Below are 25,524 nucleotides of genomic sequence, written 5' to 3' on the forward strand. Positions count from 1 at the left end.
CCCAGATCATCTCTGGCCATTTCAATTAGCTTTGATTCTCACTTAAAATGACTGAGCTACAATTGCACGCTTCAAATCAACGAATCAAATCAACGCTTCGGCAAAAAGCAAACAGCAAAACGTCTGCAGTTCCGTTTTACTGAAGTTTGATGGCGTTGACGCTGCGTCCTCTAAATATAACTACATCAGTAAATCCAATGAATGTCCCCAGAAGGTCAATAAAACCAAGAGTCAAAGAAGAAAGCACACATGTGGACAAATATTTGGACTCTATACTTGAGGACCCAAGAATGTAATGGAATTAAAACTCCACACGTCTGAAAGTTGCCAGAAGCTCAATTAAATGGATCCTTATTGAATTTAAGGGGATTTTGTCACAGCGGTCAAGGTCAAACCAGCTTTCATTTCTGAACATCAATACAACCATAGAACTGCAATCTGTCTGTTTTAGGATAATCCTGGTAATTGTTGAGGGTTTTAACACGTCCCATTAATGGGAGAGGTCACATCTTGATCCTGGTCTCCCACCACTCCGCATCAGAGGACCAGTTCGGTCAGTCAAGTGAGTTAAGTAACAACTTAATCTGGATAAACCTACGAGAGTCAAATAAATAGACAGCGAAAAAGAGATGTAATGAGAATCTACAAAGTCCTGTAGATTCTATAATCCCTGACTGAAATAAATGTTAGTGCATTTGCTGTTTACATCTGTAAAAGGAGGTCAGCACAGACTTCCATTTGGGTGTTAAAGCTGGTAATTTCCTACGATGACTTCTGTGGAAGAAGGGACACATTTAGCCTTCCTTGGTGGGGTATTTATAGCATGGTAAAAATGAGCAGGGATTTACCACCAAGCTCTAAACTTTATTTCACATCACAGATGGTGATGAAACGACAGACCGAGGATGTGTGGCTGATGGTTTTAGATGATTTGTTGTAATAATATCAGCATTTCTCCAGACATACATTAAGTTTGACCCTGCAGCCCAGCAGACACTGACCTTTAAGGCAGTCCACGCCCCCCCATTTCCCCAGAAACTGTCAGCTGCAGATAGGAGAGAGGGATTCTCCACAGCTCTGTTTATCTGAGAGATGAGTGGAACGTCTGCGGTCCAGTACAGAAGCCTGATTATCATTTCAGCCAGGACAAACTCCACCAAACAAGTTCGGGCTCCAACATTCTCCCATTTAAACTCGGAGGCTGAAAGCTGAGACGCACTGTTGCCCCCCGTCCAGAAATCCACAATCAAAGGTTGTTTTCATGGCAACACAGCTTTCTGATGTTTCCTATCCTTTTTCACTGATTCAAAACATAATTGTGTGCCGGCTTTTCCATAAAAAAACAAAGATATTAGAGGGAAACTAAAAAAGTTAGCTAATAGTGAGCTTTAGCTGAAGGGAGTTATGATTAATAAATGGGCCCTTTGCTGCTGCTTTTTAACTGACCCTTAATGTTTTCACACATATTATGAATGTTAATCGTGTACCAGATACCATCCTCCCATCCTGGATTGTTACTGGGTTTCATCAGTGTGGTCCTGGAAGTTTGTCCAAGCAGAAGAGCGCCGTCTCTCAGCTTTAAATCAGACATAGAGTGTGTGACTGAATTGTCTGTTTTTGAAACATTAAAGGCTTTAAAGTGGTCTGACCGCATTCACATGTTGACCCCACACGACCATCAGATAAATGATGTTAGATTACAGCATTAAAGAGAAGAGGGAGAATATTTAATGATGATTCAACTAATGATGGAGTCTAAAACACTCTCCAACAACAGTTAGCAGAGGCTGTCTGACGATTCCCTTTTCCCACAACACTGTCTAAATAAACCCAATTCTGGCCTCTCAGGGGACAATCTTAAAACCTCCCTCATGACTCAGTAATGTGACTGGCTTTACACAAAATGTTTCAAGTTTAATCATTTATTCCAGAGCTTGAATAAAGGGAGAAATGTGGTGTACAGTAAGACTTTAAGAGCACTGGTTCGATGGGATCTCCTCCGTTGTTGCTTTCCACTGATCGCATGTCAGTCAGACAGCGTGGCGGCTTCGGAGCTTCGTTTGATGAAGTTTAGGTTTCTGTAATCGCCACTTTTCTCTGCCTGCAGGTGTTCTGAACTTGCAGGCAAAATCCACAAAGCTAGCAGACACAGAGTGTTGGGTCCTTGCATAAGTTCATGAATACATTAAAGCCCCCAAAACACCCATCTAGCAGTGCTTGCTTTCCATGGAACTATTTTTTATAATTGCTAAATGATTTCAGATGAATGCCAACAAATTCTCCATCAGGTAATTTTGATTAAACGCGACTACTCGACCTACAAATGCTCCAACAGAAACCGTGACAGAAGGATAAAAGTAATTAGAGATCAAAGCCTAACAACGTTGATCAGCCACAGCATCCTGAATGTGGAGCTCACCCCCCCTGTGCCCCGCCTGAACTGAGGTTCAACTCAAAGGAAGGAAGGAAGGAAGGAAGGAAGGAAGGAAGGAAGGAAGGAAAAAGGTGTCTGGTCCCTCCCCCCAGCACAGGTCTGAGGACATGAGGGAGGCCATTTTGAAGGCACCATGGGGGAGTGACTGTGAGGTGAGGCTTGCTGCCACTACTTCGCACATTAAGTGTCTGGTCGGCTCCCCTCTGCGATAAAACACCTTTGGCTTCGAGTTCCATTAACAGAGAGCGGGTGAGGACGTCTTTCTGCCGCTTCAATCTGCTGGGGTAAAAAAAGCTGCCCTGCCATGATTGAATCATGGCCATAATGGCAGAAGGCAGAGACCTGCTGTGCCGCTGAGTTCTTCCTGTTCTACTCACTCAGCGTGGGAACAGCTGCGGACAAAATCTGCCCTGGAACCGACACACAAAAGAGGCCATGAAAGCAACTCAACCGGGGCAGGTAGTAATTGCGCCTTTCTGCTGAAAGCTTCACAGGACTGAATAGACGCCCAGCGTGTGTCCATAGGGTTCCTGTCTGACAGCAGCAAACATAGCAACTCCGTGGCCCACTCAACAAAAAAAGGGCTTTGTATTATTTATTCAGTTTTTGCTGTCATGACATGAGCACGTGGGTCGTCTTCAGAGCCGAATCCACGGAGCAGACTCATCGTCCACATAGCAACAAACAGCTGGATGCCAGGCCGGGACCCGCAAAGGCTGGAATAGTTCTATGGGACAGGTTTCGAACACAGATGGCTGTGTGTTATCATATTCCAATGAAAACAAAGCTCAGTTAACGTCTGTTTCCAGTGTTGACCTACAGAGGAGCAGAATTATAGCATCTATGGATGACATTTACATAAAAATCTGGATTCACTATCAGGAGTTTACAGAAAGAACCCAAATCCTCATCGGTTGCTGCTTTCTTCACGCCTCTGACAGACGCCGGCCGTAATGTCAGGATGCCATCTGACAGCTTGTGTTTGCAATTCAGCAGGAAGCTGAAGGTACTTCCTCAAATGAGCAGCAGTGGGGGTGCAGGGTGGCGGGGGCCCTTCTCCTGACAGTGTTTTGACTGCAGTAGACACTCCTATTTCCTCTCACACTCTCTGGCGCTGTGCATTCAACAGACTTTCAGGAGAATTCTCTACTGTTTTAATAAACCGCCTCCTGACGCTTTGTCCAGGCGGAGCTTTCGCGTCCGTGACAGTGGCTTAGAGCTTCGCCCGCAGTCACGCTTCTCCAGGATGCAAGAGCCCATTACTAGAGCTGAGGCCATAACTCATCTGCAGCTTAGCACCATTTTCACAAGTCTGGCTACAATATGTTGCTCAATTTATAGATTCTGTGCGAGTACATGAGTGAAAGCGAGAGTCCTCCAGAGAGAGAGAGAGAGAGTGTGGTGGGGGGGTGGGGTGGGGGGAGTATTCACACTTCATTTTGACATCTTGAAAGAAGACAGAAACAAACTTGTTTACTTTTTTGTGTCAGACATATCCCACAACTGCTCGCCACAAAGGCAAGGTTCTGATCTAAAATCCATCTCCAGGGTCAAATGTGACACATCATTTATGTTGAAGGAGGAATTTAGACCTCAAATGACTTTTCATGTAGACATCAGAGCGAAGATGCTGAGCTTTAAACCAAAGACAGATGGGAAGCAGGATCTGATCCTGGCACCTCGGCTTCTCTCTGGATGATGGAGGCAGCTCAGACTTCAGCCCTTTCATTAGGATGAATCACTATGATTCTGCTTCACCTTCACACATGAAACTCAAAGAACCTCTTTAATGAATACTTGCATTTCCACAGTGATCTGAAGGACATGTTTGAGAGTCTTGAGTCCCCTCTGGAAAACACAGCTCTCTCATGAGTCAGCTAATTCTGGCGTCTCTGTCAGGACAAACGTCGCCACAGACTCGCACGTGAAGCACTAATCTACTCTCCTGACTGCTGCGATGCTCAGCAGTCTTATCTGCACTCTCTCTTTGGATCCTGTCACCGTTTTTGGCAAACCCAGAGTTCACCTGCAGGCGATGCTGAAGCACTCATCAGAGCCCCGTGCCCACCTCCGCTGGCCTACATAACGAAGTGACTCCCCCCTTTTCCTGATGAGATGAGAGGTCTATGTTTGTTTGGCCTCTAATAATGGCCACCTGCCTCTGAGACACCGTCATGCGTGACTAAGGAGTCGCTGAACAAAGATGACTTCCCTCCATACAATTTTTGTTAACGCACTTATTCCTGATCAGGGGAGTTCTGGAGCCTCCTGAACAGGTTAGCAGTCATCCCAGGACACACACCAGTCACTAACTCACTCTATGTTTGGAGGGGGTTCCGTCAAATTACCAGGGAAAACCCACGCAGAGACGAAAAGAGCGCGCAGAGAACGCTAAGGACTTTCTTCCTGTGAGGAGACTGTGCCAAATCCGGCACCGCAGACTCACGGAGCATCATCATTAAACGGAATCGCAGGCTCAACGTGAGTTCTATTCTGCTTTAGTCATGTCGTCACAAACGTGGGTGTTATTCCACGAGCCAAAAAGGTTTCCGGGTATGAGGAGGAAATTAGAAGTTTGATGGCACTCTCTCCCGGGAGAAAAGCAATTACGCACAGCAAGGAGAACACAAGGTTCGGAAATGGGCTCATGAAAGAGACATCCAATCATTCGACACACAAAACTACTTGTGAAAAAGTTGCAAACGTGTTTCTTTTCCAAAAAAACCACGACATAAACTAAAATAAACCCAGTTTGGCATCGGGGCGTAAAACAGCGCTATCTGTCTGACCACCTTTAAACCTGCGTTAGATTGAAGATGCCATGAAAAACTTTCCAATAAACATGACGTGCTTTCTGAAGAGATTAAATCCATCTGGCGGATTGAAGAGAAATCAGTCAAAAGCAGAATGCCAGTTGTAAATCGTTCGTGACAGCTTCTTAGAGAGTATTATTACTGCTGTGCAACGCTGGAGCCACCAACGATGTGCTGACGATACGGAGGACTGACTGGTGCAAGATTAGAGTCTTACTCTGCAACAGCAGCGATGTCATTTAGCAAACTATAGTATTCTCTAAATCCTGCGTGTCCTTGACAGGCTGAGGGGCTATCAATTCGCCCGCACTGCCTTCTCAGAGTTGCCAGAAGCACCGCACGGTGCCGGGCATCAACTCCTGGAGTGCGCAGCAGCGCCAGGACAGCCGCTGGAAGGACACCTCCAAAAGCCAAGAAAATAGGACACAAACACGGACGCTAGCTGCTTTAAAGAGTGACTTACCCGAGCGGCGTGTCCACATCTGTTTTCGGAAACGACGCCACTCTCTGTTGAGTTTAAAGGCTTCAGCGAAGAAGTGCAACTCTCCGCCTTCCGAGGTGGGATAACAATTTAAACAAATCTTCCTACTTGATGCAGGCAATTATTTAGTTATGGCAAATGGTGCCTAATCTATCCCGTGGCATTGCTGCATGACTGACAGAAGACCCAGCCAATCGGAACGCGCGGAGGGCGCTGCTTCGTCCAATCAGATCGTCCGCGTGGATAGAAGCCGTGAAGTAGGAAGGGCGGACGGCGACATCAAGTGTTGGAAGAGGATATCCCTCCGCTTTGGTCCTGTTTTCAACACGACCAGCTGATTGTGCACGTTGGAATGATTTAGTACCAAGTGTTTGTAACAGCCTGTTAAACATTGTTGAATTCCACGGGTTTGATAATGTACTGTAATGTTTAAATCGGCGGACTTGGCGTGCTTACTCAAGATTCACATTTAGTTTTACAGTAAAAACCAAAACAAAAAAACACAGTGCGTCTCCTGTTGAAGCACATATCTTCGCTGTAGTTCATTTTAAGTTAAATAGAAGTAAAAACACAGTACCCAGTACTTTCACTATCGTTGCACTATTTTACCCATTCTCGGCGGAAGAACACTATTGTTTACAGTGAGAGGATGAGTGATCTACAGTGGCAGAAAACAGCGTGGCGCGCGACAGAAGTCCAACAGGACTGAACATTGGCACGAGCGCGCGTCTGGAGCGTCCAGGTGTTGACGTCACGTAATTCTTTCATCAAAACGTTCGTGTTTGCGCACAAAAACCCCTCATCTTACGTCTGGGGAGTACTGGAGAAAATGCCTTTAACCTTTTGTTATTTTCACTGTTGTTACTCTTTGTTTATTATTTGTGTTAGTAACATGCAAAGAAGTCTCTCCTACTATGAAATTTTCCCTGGATTTGGTTTATTGGATGAATTGATCAAACTTTGAAATTGTATGACATCATGGAGATTCTATAATGTGGTTGTTGATATAATGTGTTTAATATGATAACAGCGTTTTTGTTTCAATCCAATTACTCTACTCATTTAAATCACGTGACACCCACGTGAGTATCTTTAAATGTAACACAATGTGAAGCTTGGTTTGAAAAATAATGAATAATCTAAAAGAAAAGATGGTCATGTGACTGATGAAGACATTTCAGGTTATATTATTTAGTTATTCCCTCTAATTTATGTGCTATAAATTGGTCAAACATAAAGAAATTGATTAATTGTTTCGATATTTTTAAAAACAAATTCCTCATTAAAGCAGCACACCAGTTCTGTCTGTGTTCTGACTCCATCTCTCAGTTTTGGGCAGCTGAGAGCGATGTTCTGCGGATGAGAGGCGTGTAAGAGAGCATCCCTCTCTACAGTGACCTGCCGCTCCGCTGCACTCCAGAGCATCCTGTCAGCTGCTTAGCAACGGTCAGTGTCCATGGCAACGGGTGCAACAAACGCCCCCTCCTGATGCACACTTCAATTAGCCCCAAATTACTGCAATCAGAGGAGGAGAGTCACGTGTCCTCGTAATAGACAGAAACCTCGAGCAATAACAATCACCAGCTGCCAGTAAAGAAGAAGAACAAGGCATGAAGGAGGAGGAGGAGGAGGAGGAGGAGGACTGCACTCCTCAACTGATGGGGTATACGAGCTGTTCTGAATCCTCTAAACAATTGTATCAATCACAGAAACTTTTTTAATTAGGAGAAAACTAGAGTCAAAAAAGAAAGAACAAAAATAGACAACTGTTGCCATCTAGTGGATTAAAATATATGACACAAGAAATATTAAATCGTCTTCAGTCCATAAACGTAGAAGGTTTTGGTGTTGTTGTTTTTTTAAATGTATGATTGAAATTTTAATTAACATCATTTCAGACAGGATGTTCAACCTGATGACTTTATTTTCTTCTTTGAATCACAATGTTATACTTTTCATTAATCGAAATACTTTCAGTATTATACTTTCATTATCTTGATTATTTTGTAAATCACGAGGCATTTTTAATCAAATGTTAAGGAAGGATCAATAGAAAAAATATGACATTTTAATTATTATTATTATTTGGACTTGTATTTTTAAACTGAATTCACTGGAAAAAATCACTATTTGGATGAAATGAGCTGTTATAAAACAAGTCGCCAAAGGAGGGAGACAAAGGCTTAAAATGCTCCGAGGGCTGATTCGCAAGATCTCCAACAGGGGGCGAAAAACTGCAGGAGCCCCTAATAAAAAGGTACAAAAATGACGTTATAATCAAAACATTTTGTTGTTCGCAAAAAAACACAATTCATTGTTATATTCGGGGCATCATCGCGGCATCAACATATAAGTTTCATCAGCGCGGTTTAAGAATCCAAAATATTCTCACACCGACGTTGATAAAAAGAACGGATCGTTTCAACCTCAGATGTTTCTGGCGTTAAATAACCTGTCAAATATGAGGAACATCTGTAGGAACCTTCAGAAACTGCTGATTGCATTTGATATAAATTCAATCATTTTGGAAATCCTCATTACTCATTTGTTTTTTCGCGTTCATATCAAACCCAAACTGGTGTACCCATTCCCCCCCCCCCCCCCTTAAAAATAACGACAAAAATGGTTTGTGTTACAACACAGAATGGAAGGTCCTCACAACGAAATAAATCAATGAATGAATGAATGTGACGGGATATAATTAATATTGATGATATATGGAACACGTGATTATCTACGAAGATACATTTAAGGACCACATATACACATATATTTATATCTATATACATATCCACTACATACGCGTATATACTGTGTGTGTATGTATATTTACACACACATATTTAATGTGTTTATCAGAAGAGTCCCTTAAATGTCTTTTCGGGAGTTTCTGACTCATTAACTGGAGAATATTTTTCAGATCTTTTCATCTATTAATTTTTTGCTTCATACATGTTCTTCACCCCCTCCCTCACCTCTTCATTTCAGCCTCTCTCTCTCTCTCTTCCTCTCTTTTCTGGTCACCTCTCCTGGTGTTCTTCACCTCCTCCTCTTCCTCCTCTTCACCTCCTGCTGGCCCATGTGAACAGAGCCTCTTTTCTTTTCTCTCCTCCTCTTTCTCCTTTTCCTGAAATTCACTCTTAATTTATGTGCATATTAATTATTTGTCTTTTGTAATTTCCACCGTGGGACACGACACTATGAGCGCGCGTGCACACGCACCCCGCCCCCACTTTGTTAATTTAAATGAGAAGAAGGATTCATCTAAACGGATTATGAACCCTTTACATGATAAATTTTAGTGTTTGTCATTTTTTTCTTTATTTTTTCGTTTTTATTTGTATGCTTGTGCGTATTTGGTTAATTGTGGAGACAAATTATTATTTATTGCAAACCGGAAAATGTGGATATTTTATTCTTTATTTCTAATCGCCAGTGAAAACAGCAACGCAGTGATATGAAAGATCAATTATCAATCTTCAATCAGCACCTTCTTTCATCAAACCTGTGTGTTTGGTATAGAATGTTTAGATTAAAGCCTAAATAAATGGACACATTACTTTGCTACATTTTAAAATGTCGTTGCTATCATTTGAATCAGGCGTTTTAAGTTTTCCTCCTGTTCCAAAGCAGAAAAACACCTTCACTTTTAACGTGTAGAATTTGTCCTTTTGTTTCCAAAATATGATGGAACTTTTACGTTTAGGACGAATTACTGATCGATTATTAATCAATCAATGATATTATAATGTCAATTGGGTTATTTTGGGACAGAATAATTAATCCCTTTTTTTAAAATGAACACACACACGCAGTATTTATGCACGTAAATCAGTACAAATACACATCGATCCGAGCTTATGGTGAAATATTTGAGAATTTTTAATGAATCGCCGGGAAGAAGAAAGGTGACGCGCGTGTTTCTGCGCGAGGTGACGCGGTTCAACTTCATCAATTATTTAAACTCCAGCTCCGACCCACACACACACACACACACACACACACACACACACACACACACACACACACGATGATGATGATGATGATGGGTTAGGACAAGTTACGGTACTCAGTCACCTGTCGTGACGTCACCGAAGATAGCGGGAAAGAACCGCAGCAGGTGAGGGCACGCGCTCACTGACCTGTCCAGCACGAGCCAAATAAAATCAGAACCAATGCTCATGACAGAACCAAACTTGAAAACTAATCAGATTTTTATCAGATTAATTTAAAGGCGGATCAAATTTCTGAGTGTTTGAACCATTTTTGCGTTAAATCTATTATTATTCCTGCTGCAGAATCTTCCGCTTCCGGTATTAGAAAAATCCAATCGGTCCTGTGTGTGTGTGTGTGTGTTGTGTGTGTGTGTGTGTGTGTGTGTGTGTGTGTGTGTGTGTGTGTGTGTGTGTGCTGTACATATGAAACTATTTAAAATCAAGCATGTTCTGGGCTTCGGGAACCTCCTCGGGCCTGTGAAAATCATTATTTTTATTGACACAAACTGTTTCCCGCCAGCAGCGACATGAATTTAGATCTCATTAGCATTTATGCAAATGAGCGTCTAATTACAGCCGTAATGACTCTGGCGTGGGAGCTTTTATTCACTCCGCCATGTTGTTTTGTTCCTGCTTCTCTCTGTTCGGCTGCTGCTCGACCAGAATCCGGATATTTATGACCGAACTTCCACCCATCACACCTTTCTACTGATTTTTTTTGGGGGGTTCACATTTGTGCTTCCACTCTTCTGATGTTGCTGAAACTGCTGCTGAAGGAAGAGTTCAGGTGAGTTTTCTTCACCGTAGGGATGAAGCAGCAGCTGCCGATCCGATTCAAGATGATCCGATTAATGAGAAGAAAAAAAGAGACCAAAAAAAGAGAGAATTAATAACTGCAGCAACGATTCTGACAGAAGCGCAGCTCGAAACTATCTGTGTGTGTGTGTGTGTGTGTGTGTGTGTGTGTGTGTGTGTGTGTGTGTGTGTGTGTGTGTGTGTGTGAGGGACAAAAGACGCAGAGCTTTGAGCTGCAGGTCTCCGACACTGGTGTTACTGGAGATACTGGGGAGTTGTACTGGGGGAGAGAGAAGAGAGCTGACGTCACACTCACCTGCTCAGCCGCTTCAGTGTGTCTACATGTTATTGGGTTTAAAATAATTCTAAACAACAACGGCATCAATGAGAATAAAAAGAATAAGTGAACTCAGGTTTCTGAACTCCTCAGGTGAACAATAACACAATTATCTCTGTGAATGAAGCATAAATCAGAAACTGAACCAACAGCTCATTAAAGGTGATTAAATGTGATTCTTCCTCAGAAGATTCTGAATTATAATGACGGATAATTTTTTAATCATTGTTTGGACAGTGATTTGTTAACGCCTGATGTTCCTATTGTATTAAGATTCTTTTTTAAGGTTGAAACATAAACAAGATAATAAATCCATTGATAATAATTCAACCAACGATTGGACATCAATCGGTTCAGCAGGAGCGATTTTACACGAGTTAATCGAATGTTGAGACCCAGATAAGAGACACAGATAAGAGCTGGTGACGGGAGTTTGAGTTTGGTTCTGTTCTTCTTGGTTCGGTTCTGTTTGGTTCTGTTGCACCAGTCCAAACTACTGCTCGTTTTTACTGTGGATGCACAGAAAAGGGTCCGAATCTGCTCTGATTCACTGAATCTGTCAATCTTTTTAATTCAGTAAAACTCTAAACTGTTGTTTCCTCAGATGTTCGATGTCTTCACTTTTAAACCTCATCATCAAAAATGAAAGCTCCTCTTTTGGCCTTCAGGTTCCAGTTGACATTTATTATCCTTTATTTACACTTTTTAAATGTGATTTTCAGCCGATTTCTGAGGCAGTTTTGAGCGGCAGGAAGAATCTCTGATAATCAATGACTGAATTATTCGCTCTCATCGGAGCTTTATCAATGAATTTGTTTTCAATCAATCAAGTCGAAATAGAAATAATAGATACGCCCGTTTTTAACGAATTAATTCTGGGTTTATCTAAAAAAAATAGATATCGGCAAAACTAAAAACTTCTCTCCTTAAAATGCGCTCACAACTATACTAATTACAATATTAATTATAATGCAATTTGGCTTTTAGTTAAGCTGCTGTGATCATAATGAATCTGCAGGTTTAATTAACACTTATCGGCGCTGCTGCTGCTGCTAAAATGATCATCTGATCGGTCTAAATCACTTCGCAACTGCGCAATAACCGACTTATTTCCATCTCCAGACACGTGAGCGGGTTTGAAACCGACGAGTATGAACCGGATGGGGCTGAGTTTGGGGATGGGGGGGGGCGGTGTTACCCGCCATCCTGCAGAAAAATGGCCTGATGGGTGCTAATGAACTTGGGACGTGCCACCACAATGCTGAGCGCGCCCTGGTCCACCCCGGTGCACGGGTTCCCATGCAGCAAGAGAGTGAGGTGGAGGGGTGAGGACGGGTGAGGACGGGGGGAGACGGTGCACGCAGCCTATTGTGCGCGCTCTTTAGCCCATTAGCCACCACCGAGCAAAGAGCGAGGCCTGCTTGGTAACCAGGCAGGGAAACAGTAGCTGCATTTAAAGCCTGAGCTCCAGGACAGCGTCCAAAATGTGCAGAGAAAAGAGCCCGGGAAATTGATAGACACGCACGCGCGCGCACCAAACTGGGCTCTGACAAAGTTGTCTCTTTGGCAGTCGCGCCTCCTATTGAAGCAGTAATTTATTCAAAGGAGATTTTTATCCTCGCGATCTGATTATTATGATAATCAGGTGACCCAGACCTCCTTTCTTGGCTCTTGTCTGCGGGCTCTGGACTCGGCGGTGACAGTAAAAGCTGATTTGCACGGTCTTCACCCCCCCGGTCACATTCCTGGACTCCTCTGTATCAAAGAGGAGGACAATGAGGATCGTGGATACGCGCACTTGATCCAGGCGCATGAGCGCACGCAGGCCGCAGTCCCGTCAGGGGCTTTGTGTCAAAGGAATACTGGAATCCAAACAAGATTACAACACACTTTTTTATAATCCCTAATGTGCCAAGGCTGTCTGTCTCGCAACGGTGCACTTGACAGGTGAAGCGGAGCACAGGGAGCGCGCGGAGGCGCTTTTAGTGCCAGTTCACGCGTAAGAAACGCCAACGCGTCCGCCAGTCAGTCTGCTTTCACGTCGAGTGAGGAGGTCCAGGACTTTGGTTTCACAGATGGAGGCTCTTGTTGGTTTAGCAGCACTACTGCTTTCATATTTCAGAGGGTGGAGACAAGAAGCAGACCTGCACCGTGTCATCGAGGGGAGGGCCTTGGTGCCGCTATATGATTTAGAGCAAGTATATTTGAACTTCACACTGCATGTGACGGGAGGGATGAGAGCGAGGACGGCAGAGTGTGTGAGAGGAGGGAGAGAGAGAGAGAGAGAGAGAGAGAGCGTCAGAGGGAGAGCGGGGGCGAGGTCCACCTCCCAGGGAAATAATGGGGATGATAATAAAACAGGGGGACAACCCGTCACATGGAAGCTGAATGGATGGAGCCAGAGAGACGTCACGACCAGCCGCAGCCATGAAGACTGAGCTCCAGCCTCCGACTGCTCACTCGATCTCCATCCCCCAAGCTGCCTTCTTCTTCTCGGCTGTAGAAAGCGCGCAGAGCCGCAGTGACCCACAGACGACGGCGTGAGTATAAAGAGTAAAAACTGTGTTTTCTGGAGGGCTGAAAAGGAAGGGGCTTGTCGGCGCAGCCCCCGCGCAGAGCAGCCTGCAGATGCGGGATGCAGAGCGGGAAGATGCGGGTGGTTCGGATGTGCTTGAATTCCGCCTGGCGTCGAACTGATGCTCCGACCGGCGTCGCAGGTGACACTTGTCAGCGGCGTCTGGAGGAGACGCTGCTCTTTAACTGAAATGTTCTGGTTTCAGTTCGGTTGTGATTGTTTTAATTGATTCTTGCTTCGTTAATGATGATGAGCGTCCTGGTCAGAGGTCACGGGTGGCGCGTCCACGTGTATGAGGCAGAACTCCCGTGGCTGTCCGTGACGCATCGTGTCCTGGTCCGATGCGCCATTCACGGGGCGCCACAAAGGCCGTGCACCCACATCCACGGGGTCACCTGGGGGGGCTCCGCTGGATCTGGCAACGCGCAGAAGCACCACGAAAAGCTCCGGGTCCAGAGACAGGATCGAAGCGGGATCACATATTTCTGAAATAAAGCCGAAGCACAGAGGAGGATTATCACGGGCCTGCTGCAGTGCACATGCTCCAGGATGAAGTGCGTTTCCATCCTCACACGTGTGCAGGCCTTTGTCCGAACACACGTGTGCGCCCGACGGGGAGGGAAAGTGTGTCCGCAGCTGTGAAGCCAGATTTGGAAATCTGGATTACGCAACGGTTCACATGATCCGTTTGAGAGCATTAATGTGGGCAGAGGTCGGTGCGGAGGGAGAGAAAATACGCAAAATCAGGCTAACTGTAAAACTGTGGAAGTGCAAGAGTGTATTTCATGAAGGAGATGCTATTTTGGTTTCTGGTTTTTGTTTCTTTAATTCTGTGTTATTGTGTTGGTATTTGGTCATTCCTGTTAGTCGCTGAGCGCCTCCACTAAATTCTGCAGGTCCCATTTTTGACAATTCTGACGACAGAAACTCAGTTTGCTGACTGGAGTGTAAATTGATGGTGTCTTTTTTCCAGGGATCCCTGGACAGACAGCTATGCTCGCTGTAGGTGACACTGGCTCTGCGTCCCACCACTCCGGCTTCCGTAGAGCCAGGATGGCGCGATGCGTTTTAGTTTTGATGCGATAACTTCAGTCAGACTGGGAAGACGGTTCCACAGCGCTCCCCATGACGCAAAGCACGCGCGCACGCGAAAAATGTGTGTGTGTGTGTGTGTGTGTGTGACCAGGTTTCCACTGGCTTTGATGTTTCCAGAAAATAACGCGTTCCCTCCAAAATTGTCGTCGAACATTTCTAGTTGGTGCTCAAGGTTTGTGTGATTGCTTTTGTTTCCTGTGCACGCGTCTCTCACACCCGCATCACAGTTAAATGAGATGATCCCGGCAGTGTTTGATCCCGCAGCGGCTGCTCCAGAACTCCATTTCTTGCTAATCAGCGCGGAAATTTGGCATAAATTATTTCCAGAGAGAAGCGCGCCAGCGATGACGTCATTAAGGTCCAGGCAAGGGCCCGGTCTGATCAGACTTCTTCAACGTACTGTTGGAGTTTTGGGAGCCTAAAGGCCGCCGTGGGTCAGTTTGAATGCTTTAGAGTCATATTCATTTAAATCGCAGCGTGAAAAAAAACGCAAATATTGTATTTAGTTTAATTGAATAACGACACATGCGTAAATTAATGAAAGGCTATTATTGTTGGAAATCAGTGCAACCTGCATTAAACTATAATTCTTTTATACAGGTTGGAAACGTAAAAATACACTTGACATTAAAACTCACAGCAGAAATGAAACGTTAATATTGCACTCTGAAAAAGGTTAATATCTGATGAATAAGTGATGAGTTTAAACATCAAAATGAATCACATAAAACATTTTTGACCCTTGAAAAAATCCAGACTTGGCTCAGTTTATTATGGAACATTAAATATCTCCATGCTGTAATTCCTATTAATGCAAACATTCATTTCGTTATTTTGTCTTTTCCAAAAATGTTAATCCAAAATAATTTTACACCTGTCTGAAATTAATCTCATTTTTAAAATGCAGAACTGTTGCTGCTGTGTAAATCGTGTGCAGCTATTCGAAATATCAAACTCTGGGTCGGGTTTCTGCTGCTGAGGGGACCCGCTTTGTCCCCGGACACTGGAACAAAGGCAGGCAGGCGTCTGAAGGACAACAGTCTTTCAAAACCACTCAGAAGTGCAGCTGTATGTTGGAACCTGTGGCGAGAACAGTACCAGTGGGGTTTGCTGGTTGCTAACACCTGAGCTAACAGTTCACGTTCTGATGCAGGAGGCTGAGAATTTTCTCGTTGTCACACCCTCCTCTCTCAGATCTCGCCGTCGTTCTGTCTCCATGCGTGTGTGTGTGTGTGTGTGTGTGGGCACACAGAGCGGCTTTAATCAGAAAGCCATGTGCCTACACACCGCGTGAGAGGAGAGAGTGTGTTATCTTTATTTTTGCATGTTAGAACAGAATTCTGGGGTCCCCATCAAACTAAGTGTGAGTGCTTGTTTCCTATTTCCTGTTCATCTTAAAGCTTCTTATCTTTCCATTGACATGACCTCGGGCATCATCTGAATGCATCCACATCAGATAACTAAATCAAAACAAACCAGCTACTTTTGTAGTCGTGTCCTTTAATTTAAAATGCATTTGGGTCATGGTGGGGGGCCATGTTTGAAGCCCTCACCCTCCTATGGAGGCAATCAGCAGGTTAGGATGGGTGTTTGACCAGAGTGAAGGTTGGCGCCAAAACCAGTTTGGACTGGTTTGACGCCTTGTGTTTTCCCCACCTCTCAGGACTTTGACATCATTTTTGATGGGGAATCGAAGCCAATTAAAAAAATATGTGCACATAAAGAGAAGTGTGTGATTGGTGGAAGCCTTTGGGGGGGGGGGGGTGCCAGGGGCCGCTGGGAGACATCGAAGTGGAAGGTGCAGTCCTTTAAGTTGTGCCTGCTTCTGTGTCTTTGTGGAGCATTTGCAGGTTGATCTGAAGCCAAACAGGAAACATCAAAGACGCTTCAGAATGAGCCAACCAACATCTTTCTCCTCTGCTCGTAGGTCAGAGGTCAGCCAATGACACTTCACCTACGGCTTGAGAGGATGGGTAGCCTTCGGGGTTGGTTGTTATCTTTGGTTATCTAGCTGTATGAGTGATGTACATTCTTCATAAAGCTAGATAACCGAAAGTAACAAGAATCCCATTACGCTCCTGAAAAGGCATCAAGACCCCAAAGTATCTTCTTCCAAAAGACAAAAGAAATGCCACAAGAAAAGAGAAGAATTTAAAATGAGGTTGGAGAGTGCAGGAAAAGGTAAGATGTTCCCACCTTCTGGTTAAGAACCTTCAGAGAATCAGGACAACTGTGTTTGGAATGCTGCTGTCGCTTCCCTACAGCCCTGGCAGTGATCCACCGCAGTACAGTCGGTGCGACAGGATCACTTTTAATCTAATAAGCCCCATGATCCTTGTGTGTGGGGCCACATGCTGTGGCTTAGCCCAAGTATCACATGGCCCGGCAGCGACGGTGGTGCTGAAAACCAATACAGCAGAACTTGCAGACTTTCACTAGTCGTTTAACAGGCAAGCTAATCAGTTCCCTGGGACGCTCTGATCTCTATTCACTCCTGAGATGCAAACAGAATTCTCAATAGGACCTGCAATTTGAGAAGAATGTGGGTCTTTTATATCACCGGAGCCGCATATGGTGCAATGAATTATACATATGTTCTGACTAGGATGGGATTGTCCGAATTAAGAATGCTCCCTCTAAGTTAATCCGGGTTTCCAACTCCCCACCGACACCTTCACAGAACAGACAAGAAGTGGTTTGAGGCCTATTTTGTTAAGTTAGCTGTTGTTGATTCCCCCACCCCCCCTTGCCACCGTTTCTATTCTTCCTTTTTGCATGAAAATATGTTTGATTTGGGGTACTCGCCATTGCTGGACGTGACAGTTGGCTTGGTTGTGAATGGGTTGTGGTAAAGCCTCCATTACATGAGGGGCTACCATGTGGAAGGGCCTGATAGGATCTCTGAAAGCTGCTGCTGCTCCGTGTGTGTGTGTGTGTGTGTGGGTGGGTTTGTGTGGGTGTGTGTGTGTGTGCACGCGCGCAGGGGGGAGTGGTTCAGGAGCAATCAAGCAGAAAGTGCCCTGGTGACGAGGTCCATGAACTGGAGGAAGGAGAACAATCTGAGCCTGAAGGTTCTTTGACCAGGCTCATGGTGAGAAGTAATTGGTCAATCAGATCTCCAACCTTACGCCTTCTGATGGCTGATTGAAGGTGTGATTTCCTTTCTACCCATCAAAGCTAGAGGGTCAGTCCTGCTGAGAAGGGCCACTAAGGATTGTTCTCAAGGTCTCCTGGCTGTAGAACCACAAGGTTAGCTACTAACCTCCAACTGTAACACAGGTTCCACATGGTGGTTTGCTGTCACAACAAGTAAAGGCCTCAAATTTGGACATATTCTCTTCACAGTTTGCCATCTTCGCATGGACGGTACCGGTCTGGAAGACCTGAGCTCGTTTGTGTGCTGCGCTGCAGGTGCTGAGAGGGACATTTTAGATTAGAGCCACAGATTTGACAGGTGTCAGTCAGGGATGTCATCTTCTTGGTAGTAGCACCTCACTATTGTACTGTCAGGTCAGGAGGACAGGACCAGCAGTGAGGTGTTCCGGATCAGTTCGTTGGTAAAAGTCTCCTCTGGGCCTTTGGACGGCTTCTGCCACACGGTGCAAAGAGAAGAATCCGGCGAGAGGGAAAGGAATGGAGGGTGGTGGGATTGGTTTAGCCCTCATGCGCCAAGCAAGCAGACTTAGACTCCAAGTGTCACGTAGAAAAAACAGGCATTGTGTTCAGATCCTGCCCCCCCTCACCAGTAGACTTTACAGTCAATAGAGCTAGTCCACTTGTCACTGTGGGACAATGTGGCCCTTTGCCTCTCTTTCAGCCCCGCCGGGTCCGGGCAGCCAGAAGGCTCTTTGAATAGAAGGAGAAGTGATTTTTGCCCTCTTTTCTCTCACCCTCTTTCTCTGGATGGAACACACCAACAGGGTTTGGAAAATGGCTTCACTGTTGGGCTGCAGCAGACGGCCCGACTGTGCTACCAGCCCCCCCGCCCCCCAATGCTCACAGAGAAATGAATGTATCTGTATCTGCAAAAATCAATGGTCCGGCCCAGACAAAGGAGATTAGATTTGGCAATTTAGCACAAACAAGTGTACTCTGACTGGGTCTGGACCATTGGGTGGGGACTGCTGCCGTCAGACCCGTGGTTCTGTGGAGGACTGGAATGGCTCAGATAAAGCTGAAGCTTGTGTTTGTGCCATCGGGGGACAGGAGTCCCCAGGATGTTCCCAGGCTGGAGAACGCTTTGGGCTGAGCTGGACTCTGCAAGTTCTTCCTTTTCTGTCTTTTGGTCTTGTAGCATTTCTCAGTAGATTTGCCAAGTTTGCTCCCGAGGGCTTCCGCAGATACCTTCAGATCCTGAGCTTTGCTCACCCCAAGGGAGCAACTTCAGGGTAAACAATGCCAGCACAAAGAGGAAGAAAGAAATATCAGAGGGAGTTTGGCACATCTCTGAGGCTTGAATACATTTGCAGATTTAGAACCAAGGCGGTGATGTTTTAGGAGGGGAAATATCTTTCAAAGAGATTGAGTGAAGCCTTTTCTGCCCTTCAGTATTTTAAATCAAGTCATTCAGTGGTAGGATAAACAGAGGCATTCTCTGATCCAGAGCAAAACAGCACATGCATTTGTTTGTTTCAGTCATTAATAAAGCTTTTACTGAGAGTCTCTGTCCTCAAAAAAGCCCTTTCTGCTGAAATGACTTGGCAAAGCATCCGATGGAGGGTCTGTTCAAACTGAAGCTGCTCCCTCTGCCATTGTCTCGCTCTCTCTCACACACCTACGAGTCCTGAGTGAGCACACAATTTCATTGTTGCATTAGCTGTTAATATCAGAGGCTTCACAATAGAGCCCATTCGCCATATTTGCATAAGGCACTTTTCCAACAAGAACCCAGAGAGGGCTTGAAAGCTGGCCCACTCCAGTGCCAGTGGCAAAAAATGTCAAGTGCCAATTAGGAGAGGTTTGCCACCATTCAGCAGTACCCCACCCCTGCAGTTCTTTCCCACCTTGTTCACTCACCCCAACTCTCTCACACTCCAAGTCACCCCTGTTTTTACCACCTTATTCCAATTTCAGACACAGCTTTCCCTTACTGACACTTGGAGACAAAAGCCTTCTCTCTCCTCCGCCGGCTAATGGAGGATGCTTTCTGTCGGGCTCAGAGCGTTAGCAAATTCAGACGGCGTTCACTGATCAGTCAGCTTTGTTGGATTCTGTCAATAGAAGGGTCCGTGAACTATATGGCTAAACGTGCCAGATACGCGGTCCACCTGCTAAAGACCAAGCCGAGTAATATTGTGCCACTTTGCTTTTTTCAATCACAGGTTTTGCCACAGGCAGGTGTGGGTAATTAAGGGAAGGGTTTTTGGTGGAAGGCAGATGCTGATTTCAACCAATTAACCATAACCTCTTTCATCTAATATCTACAGCAGCCTGTCTGTGTCGGCGCTAATAGCATTTAGCTTCTTAATGACTTGCTTTAAGCTGGTGGTGCTCATGATTCTTGGACTAATGCACACAAACAGAGCTTGGTTATGAGAGCAGAAGCGATCCCAGCAGGATTTGACTGTTTTAGGCAAAGATGAACTACACGGCACCGCAGGCAGAGCTGCAAACGTCACATTTCAGTTAGCTTAACTGTTAAATACCAGTTATTAACGTGGCTGAATATGTGGGACTGATGTTAGCTGCAGCATTGGGTTGCAGAGTGCACGGAGATGGTGAGAAGAATGCAGAGGCTCATCTGCGTCCTTGGATTTAACTGATGTAGTGTTTATATTTGGAGAGCCTTTCTGGAAAAAACAAGGCAAAATGACAAGGATGTATGCAAATGAAAGGAAATAGATTAAGACAGAGCAAACAAAAAGGTAATCGTGTTTGTTCAATTGTGCAACTGTTTTTGTCCACGGAGCATTTACCTAACTTACCGCCTCCTGCCACTCAAAAGGATTTTGTCCCCTTTTTTCTTTCATTCTTTCATTCAGTCTGTGTGTCGAGGGTTTTTTTCCTTTCCCACCCTTGATTCTCAGATGGTTGGATCTGATTTGCATGTATTTGCATAATGAAAGTCATTTGCATGCTCAGGGGCAGACTGTACCATGAGAACAGACATGAAAAGGTGTGTGTGTGTGTGTGTGTGTGTGTGTGTGTGTGTGTGTGTGTGTGTGTGTGTGTGTGTGTGTCTTCCTTGAAGATTTTGGTGTATCAACTATGTGTTTAAACATTTTCCCTCTCACGTTGTGGTGTTTCTTGTTTTCTGGCAGGCTTCACCATCACCACCACACCACAGAAGAAAAGCTAGCAAACAGAACACTGAAAAAACATAAGAAGAAGAACAAGAAGAAGAACGAGGAGGAGGAGGAGGGGTTGCTGTTGATTCTGCCTCCCTCTCTCCTCACCCTCTTCTGCATCACCTCCTCCTTCCACCTCGGCTCCATCGTCAGCATACTGCCCTCCTTTTCCTGTACAGCAAAGACGCAGCCCGGACCACCATCTTAGAGAAACGCTGGCACGAAATGGAAGCGCGAGGATCGACCAGCACAGGTAACGCACTGACCCCCTGCGCCCGCGTTGCCATCATCCCGACACGCCATCCTCTCCTCCACCCTCGCATTAATCACCTTTGATATTTTTGTTAATTGCACAATTTAAAGGACGCGCTTGACGGGCAGGCGGGAGGGTGAGTGGTTGTGGGCGGGGCTTGTTTTTTGTATGTGTGTTCACATTAAATCACTCGGCTCTCGGCGCCTCTTGCAGGAGGCTTTTCAGTGGGCATCTGTCCCCGTCAGCGCCATGTTTTCTTAACCGTTTGGGCATTCACATGCCACCTTCACACAAGCCTGCCCCCCCCAACATGGCAGCATCTGCCATTTTATAGCAATCGATACCGAGACGCCATTCAGATGCTGACGGGCACCTGTCAACCAGCCAACACTGGTCCCTGCAGGTGCCACAATCAGCACCCACTTAAACCATCCCTGTAAATTCTACATGATTTCTCCAGTCACACCAAACTTTCCATAAAATCTGACCACAGGGTCCGAAAGGTTCCAGTTCCAGAACCCCTGGAACAAGTGAAGGTCATCCAAGTAAATAACCCGTCCAAATAATTCTTGAGGTTTTACTCCTCTCGGTATTTTTTGTTTCCCGTCTTTCCACTTTCTTTCAAATGTGTAAAAACATCGTGTCGACTCTTCCGTGATTGAAATCAGGGAACGCAGTGTTGTCTCTCAGTGTCCCAGTGTTGGAGGGCAGGTGGTGCTCAGACAAGTCGAGTATTGTTCTCCACCAGTGAGCTCGTTATAGTGCTGCATTATTCCAACCATCAGCTCCCAACTTTGAAAACCGCTTAAACCGAAACACCAATTAGCGTCGAGCTGGGGTTTGATTAAGCAAGAAAACAATGTGTTCCATTGTCTGCACCACCAGAAGAGCCCTTTTATTTCTTCATGCCTGTGGTGTTGAGGCAATGCTAATGCTAACTACACTGGGTCAAGGTAAAAAACAAACATTAGAACTGATTCTTCTCACTAAAATGTGGTCGTAGAGAGAACCACACAACTGTATCAAACTAGGTCACCAGAAGCTCCTCCACTAGTTACAGTTTTGATGGCGTGTACGCATCGCTTGGCTTTGTGGAGAGGTGCAGCTTTAACTGTGTCAAGCCCAGAGCACAATAATCTCCACCAGACCTCCATAAACAGGTGGTAGATTGAGCAAAGAGGCCGGGTCCATTCTCAATTTACTGTGTAAATTATGCAGAACCCAAAACAATGCAAACAGTAGACAGTGTAGAGTGGCTGGCGTTGGCTAATGAGATGATGAGAAGCCTGGTGGGGGGGGGGAAGGGGGAGGGCACGGCCAGCAGCTTGTGTCTGGATCTGTGTGTGAGGGTCTAAAGGGGTTTTGGCAGGGGTGCAGACACCATCCTGTCTGCACATGCCCCATCACCAGCACCCCTCCTGTCCAGACTGAGTTCTGCAAAGAGTGTGAGTGGGGGGTGGGGGGGGTGGGGGGGTTAGTAGGCAGCTGGGGCACCCTGCCCCCATTGATAAAGCCGGGGCACCATTCTTGGGAACCTCTATGGCAGGGGTCCCCTCAACACTGGCATGTTGGGGCCCCCCAAAAGTCTGGCTACATACCATCCCCCGCCTCCCTCTTGTCTCCCCAACCATCACTGCTGCCCCACCCACATTAAAGTGAGGCAGGGGGCCTGGGAAGGACTTCAAGTTCATGGCCAGACCTCCTATTGAGCTGACAGCCTGACTGTTTGCTCAATTCGGCTTCCTTTTCATGAGTGGGAGGTGGGGGAGGAGAAAGGAGCAGCTAGACGGGACATCGTAGCACTGGGGTAGCTATTCATTCAGCAGAGGGACACAAGCGAATAGTGGTGGGGGGGACAAGGGGGGAACCCTGGCTCAAAGTTTGCTTTGGGCGGTGTGTGCCTCTCACACTCTTTCAGACTCTTAATTACAAGCGTCTTCCACTTTTCCGTCTCTTTTCTTCAACAGCTCCCCCTTCCGCTCCATCACTCACACAGAAATCTCCATCCCTTTCCTCATCCTCTCCATCCCCTGCTTTTATTGGGCCCCCTGCTGGGACTGTAAATTTACCATTAACAAGCTCATTGACTGTAGTCTTCTACACAAAACAGGACCGTGATGCCAATAACTCAAACTGACTCAAATACCCCAAACTGCCTTTTATATGTACGCCGCTCCCTCCCCTACACCCCCCCACAATTTCTCTTGCTAGTGTAAATGCCATCTGTTTCAGTCGCACTTGCTAATAGCTTAGATGATGCTAATCAAGGCTGCAGTTTGTAGTTTTTCAGCTACAAAGCATTTTGTGTTTGCTGTGCACTCGATGACCTGCAGTAATATTTTAAGTTTAATGTCTGAGCTGCTGGAAAATGTGATAAAAAAAAAGGTAGGTGTGTGTGGAGGGGGGGATGTTAGTCTAGCTTAACGTGCATCACATGCTTCCTCTTTGTATTAGCAGCTCGTAGTGTACCAGGCTCCCATTAAGGTCTTTCAACTTCAGCTCCAATCCCTTCAGCTGCTGCTAACCTGATTTAGGACGCAAACAATGGAGGCTTTACTTGTGTCTCTGTCCACCAAATTCACACCAGCTGACTGTTCACAACGTTTCTCTGTTTGCAGGTGATCGCTGAGGGCAGGAAACGACCCTGGACCACGTCTGCAGATGTGGATCAGCGATGTCCGCTTGGACTTCAGTCTGTCTGTGGACACAAAGCTAAAGACTTTGGATGAACTGGTCCCAAACTGGGCTCCTCCAGCTAGATAGAGAATGTGATGTTGAGGCCTAGCCCGCCTTTAGTTGGATTTCTGTTTGCTATAGTTGCTAGGACCTGTGAATGTGAGACCCACGACAGCAGTGAATTACTCTGCACTGCGATTGGACGGCTCCATGTGTCAGCTGGCACAGTGGCGAAGGAGCGAGCTGTCGTCTTTATACTCTATGCAACCGATTCATCTTTCACTTTGTTTTCATGAAAGTGGACACACACACTCACACACAAATGCCATTCTGTATTTTTGATGTGTGGGCTACCAGCTTATAAAGATTTCTTTGGGAAAATATTGTGTGCGTGCATGTGTGTGTGTGTGTGTGTGTGTGTGTGTGTGTGTGTGTGTGTGTGTGTGTGTGTGTGTGTGTGTTGACTCAGATTTGACCCTGCAGCTAAAGTGCGAGCAAACCTGTTGTCCCATTCACGATGACAACAGCGTGAACGTGTTAGATCAGCAGGAAACGGTAGAGCTGGGCCGCGGTGTGTGTTCACACACACACGTGCACTATTCCAGCCTTCCCAGCAGGCTTTGATCTTGTACCTGCATGGCTGCAACAATACATCTTTTGGGTGAGACATGACAAATACTCTGTCCTAATTTCCTGTCCTCAGCTTTAACAACACACACACACACACACACACACACACACACACACACAGACTTAATAAATCAAGTAATATCAGGCTAATTCATTTTATATTAATTTTTGGAAAGTGGCACATTTTTTTATTACGACTGATAATCTATGCAAATCTTTTAAATATTACTTTAAACAATCTGTGTCTGTGCAGCCCTTTTGCAATTGATTCAAGGGAGACTTATCTTGGCCTAATTTAGAAAATGTATTCTTTTGATAATCATGCACATCCCTGCGCTCGAGACAATTACTTATCTGCCTGGATAAGCTTGAAATTATGTTTTTAATCTTTTGGGGAGAAAAAAGTCTTTCCTCTGATATCAGTCCAGATGCATTGAAACCATAAATTGTGGTCTAAAAAATTAAATTGTTGCACTAAATCTCTCTATTTCTTTCTCTTCTTAAGTGCAGATCAAATAGATCTGTTCTGCTGGAGCTTGGTGAAGAGTATAGCTTCATTAGAGATGTTGACGTTACGTCATGCGCATTCACGTGTTCACCAGATGTGCCTTTTTTAACGGAATAATGTGATGACGCTAATAAAGGTTGACACTGAAAACAAACCTGGAAAAATGTTTTTTGTAAAATTCATCACAATTACTGAGGTAATGTGACCAACAGGAGAAACTTTATTAAATATCTAAATATGCATTAGCATTAGCATATTTAGCCTTATTAGTTTTAGCCAAGCTATCTATTCTTGCAGCAGCTGCACCTCCAGAAGTATGGAATGCTGTTCACTTCCAACAGAACACAAAGTTCCCCAGAGACTGACGTGACCCCCCCACGCCCACCCCCCAACAGGAAAATGCGCTTATTTCTCCACTGAGCTGTACGACAGAGAAATGAAGCATCATGGCTGCCGATGCTGCATTAGAACAGAGACAGCAGGTCAGCGCGTATGGCAAAACGCCAACACATGAGCCCACTCATGGTGTTCCACGTAAATGAAGCTAATCCCACTGTAAAACAAATGACAGCTTTTATGGTACAGGTGCATCACACGGCTGCCTTTATTCATTTCCAGCATTTATCAAGTCTGCTTTGATTTGAG

At 45.3% G+C, this 25,524-nt stretch overlaps 1 protein-coding gene and 2 long non-coding RNA genes across 3 annotated transcripts in view; 2 read left to right on the plus strand and 1 right to left on the minus strand.

The window, feature by feature from the left end:
* mef2d (myocyte enhancer factor 2d) overlaps positions 1–6,056 on the minus strand; it is a 54,885-nt gene extending 48,829 nt beyond the window's left edge. The window contains exon 1 of the mRNA XM_057044455.1: positions 5,711–6,056. The gene's annotated coding sequence lies outside the window, so the exon portion shown is untranslated. The remainder of the gene's footprint in view (positions 1–5,710) is intronic.
* Positions 4,225–7,030, plus strand: LOC130532122 (uncharacterized). The gene is made up of 2 exons (XR_008952263.1): positions 4,225–4,915; positions 5,531–7,030. It is a non-coding gene; the product is annotated as an uncharacterized LOC130532122 (long non-coding RNA).
* Positions 7,031–13,077: 6,047 nt separating this feature from the next.
* LOC130532479 (uncharacterized) lies at positions 13,078–25,033 on the plus strand. Its single transcript, XR_008952343.1, has 4 exons — positions 13,078–13,395; positions 16,453–16,706; positions 20,786–21,065; positions 23,684–25,033. It is a non-coding gene; the product is annotated as an uncharacterized LOC130532479 (long non-coding RNA).
* Positions 25,034–25,524: the final 491 nt, after the last annotated feature.

The sequence above is a fragment of the Takifugu flavidus genome, chromosome 10, assembly GCF_003711565.1.
Source record: "Takifugu flavidus isolate HTHZ2018 chromosome 10, ASM371156v2, whole genome shotgun sequence".
Classification (NCBI taxonomy): domain Eukaryota; kingdom Metazoa; phylum Chordata; class Actinopteri; order Tetraodontiformes; family Tetraodontidae; genus Takifugu; species Takifugu flavidus.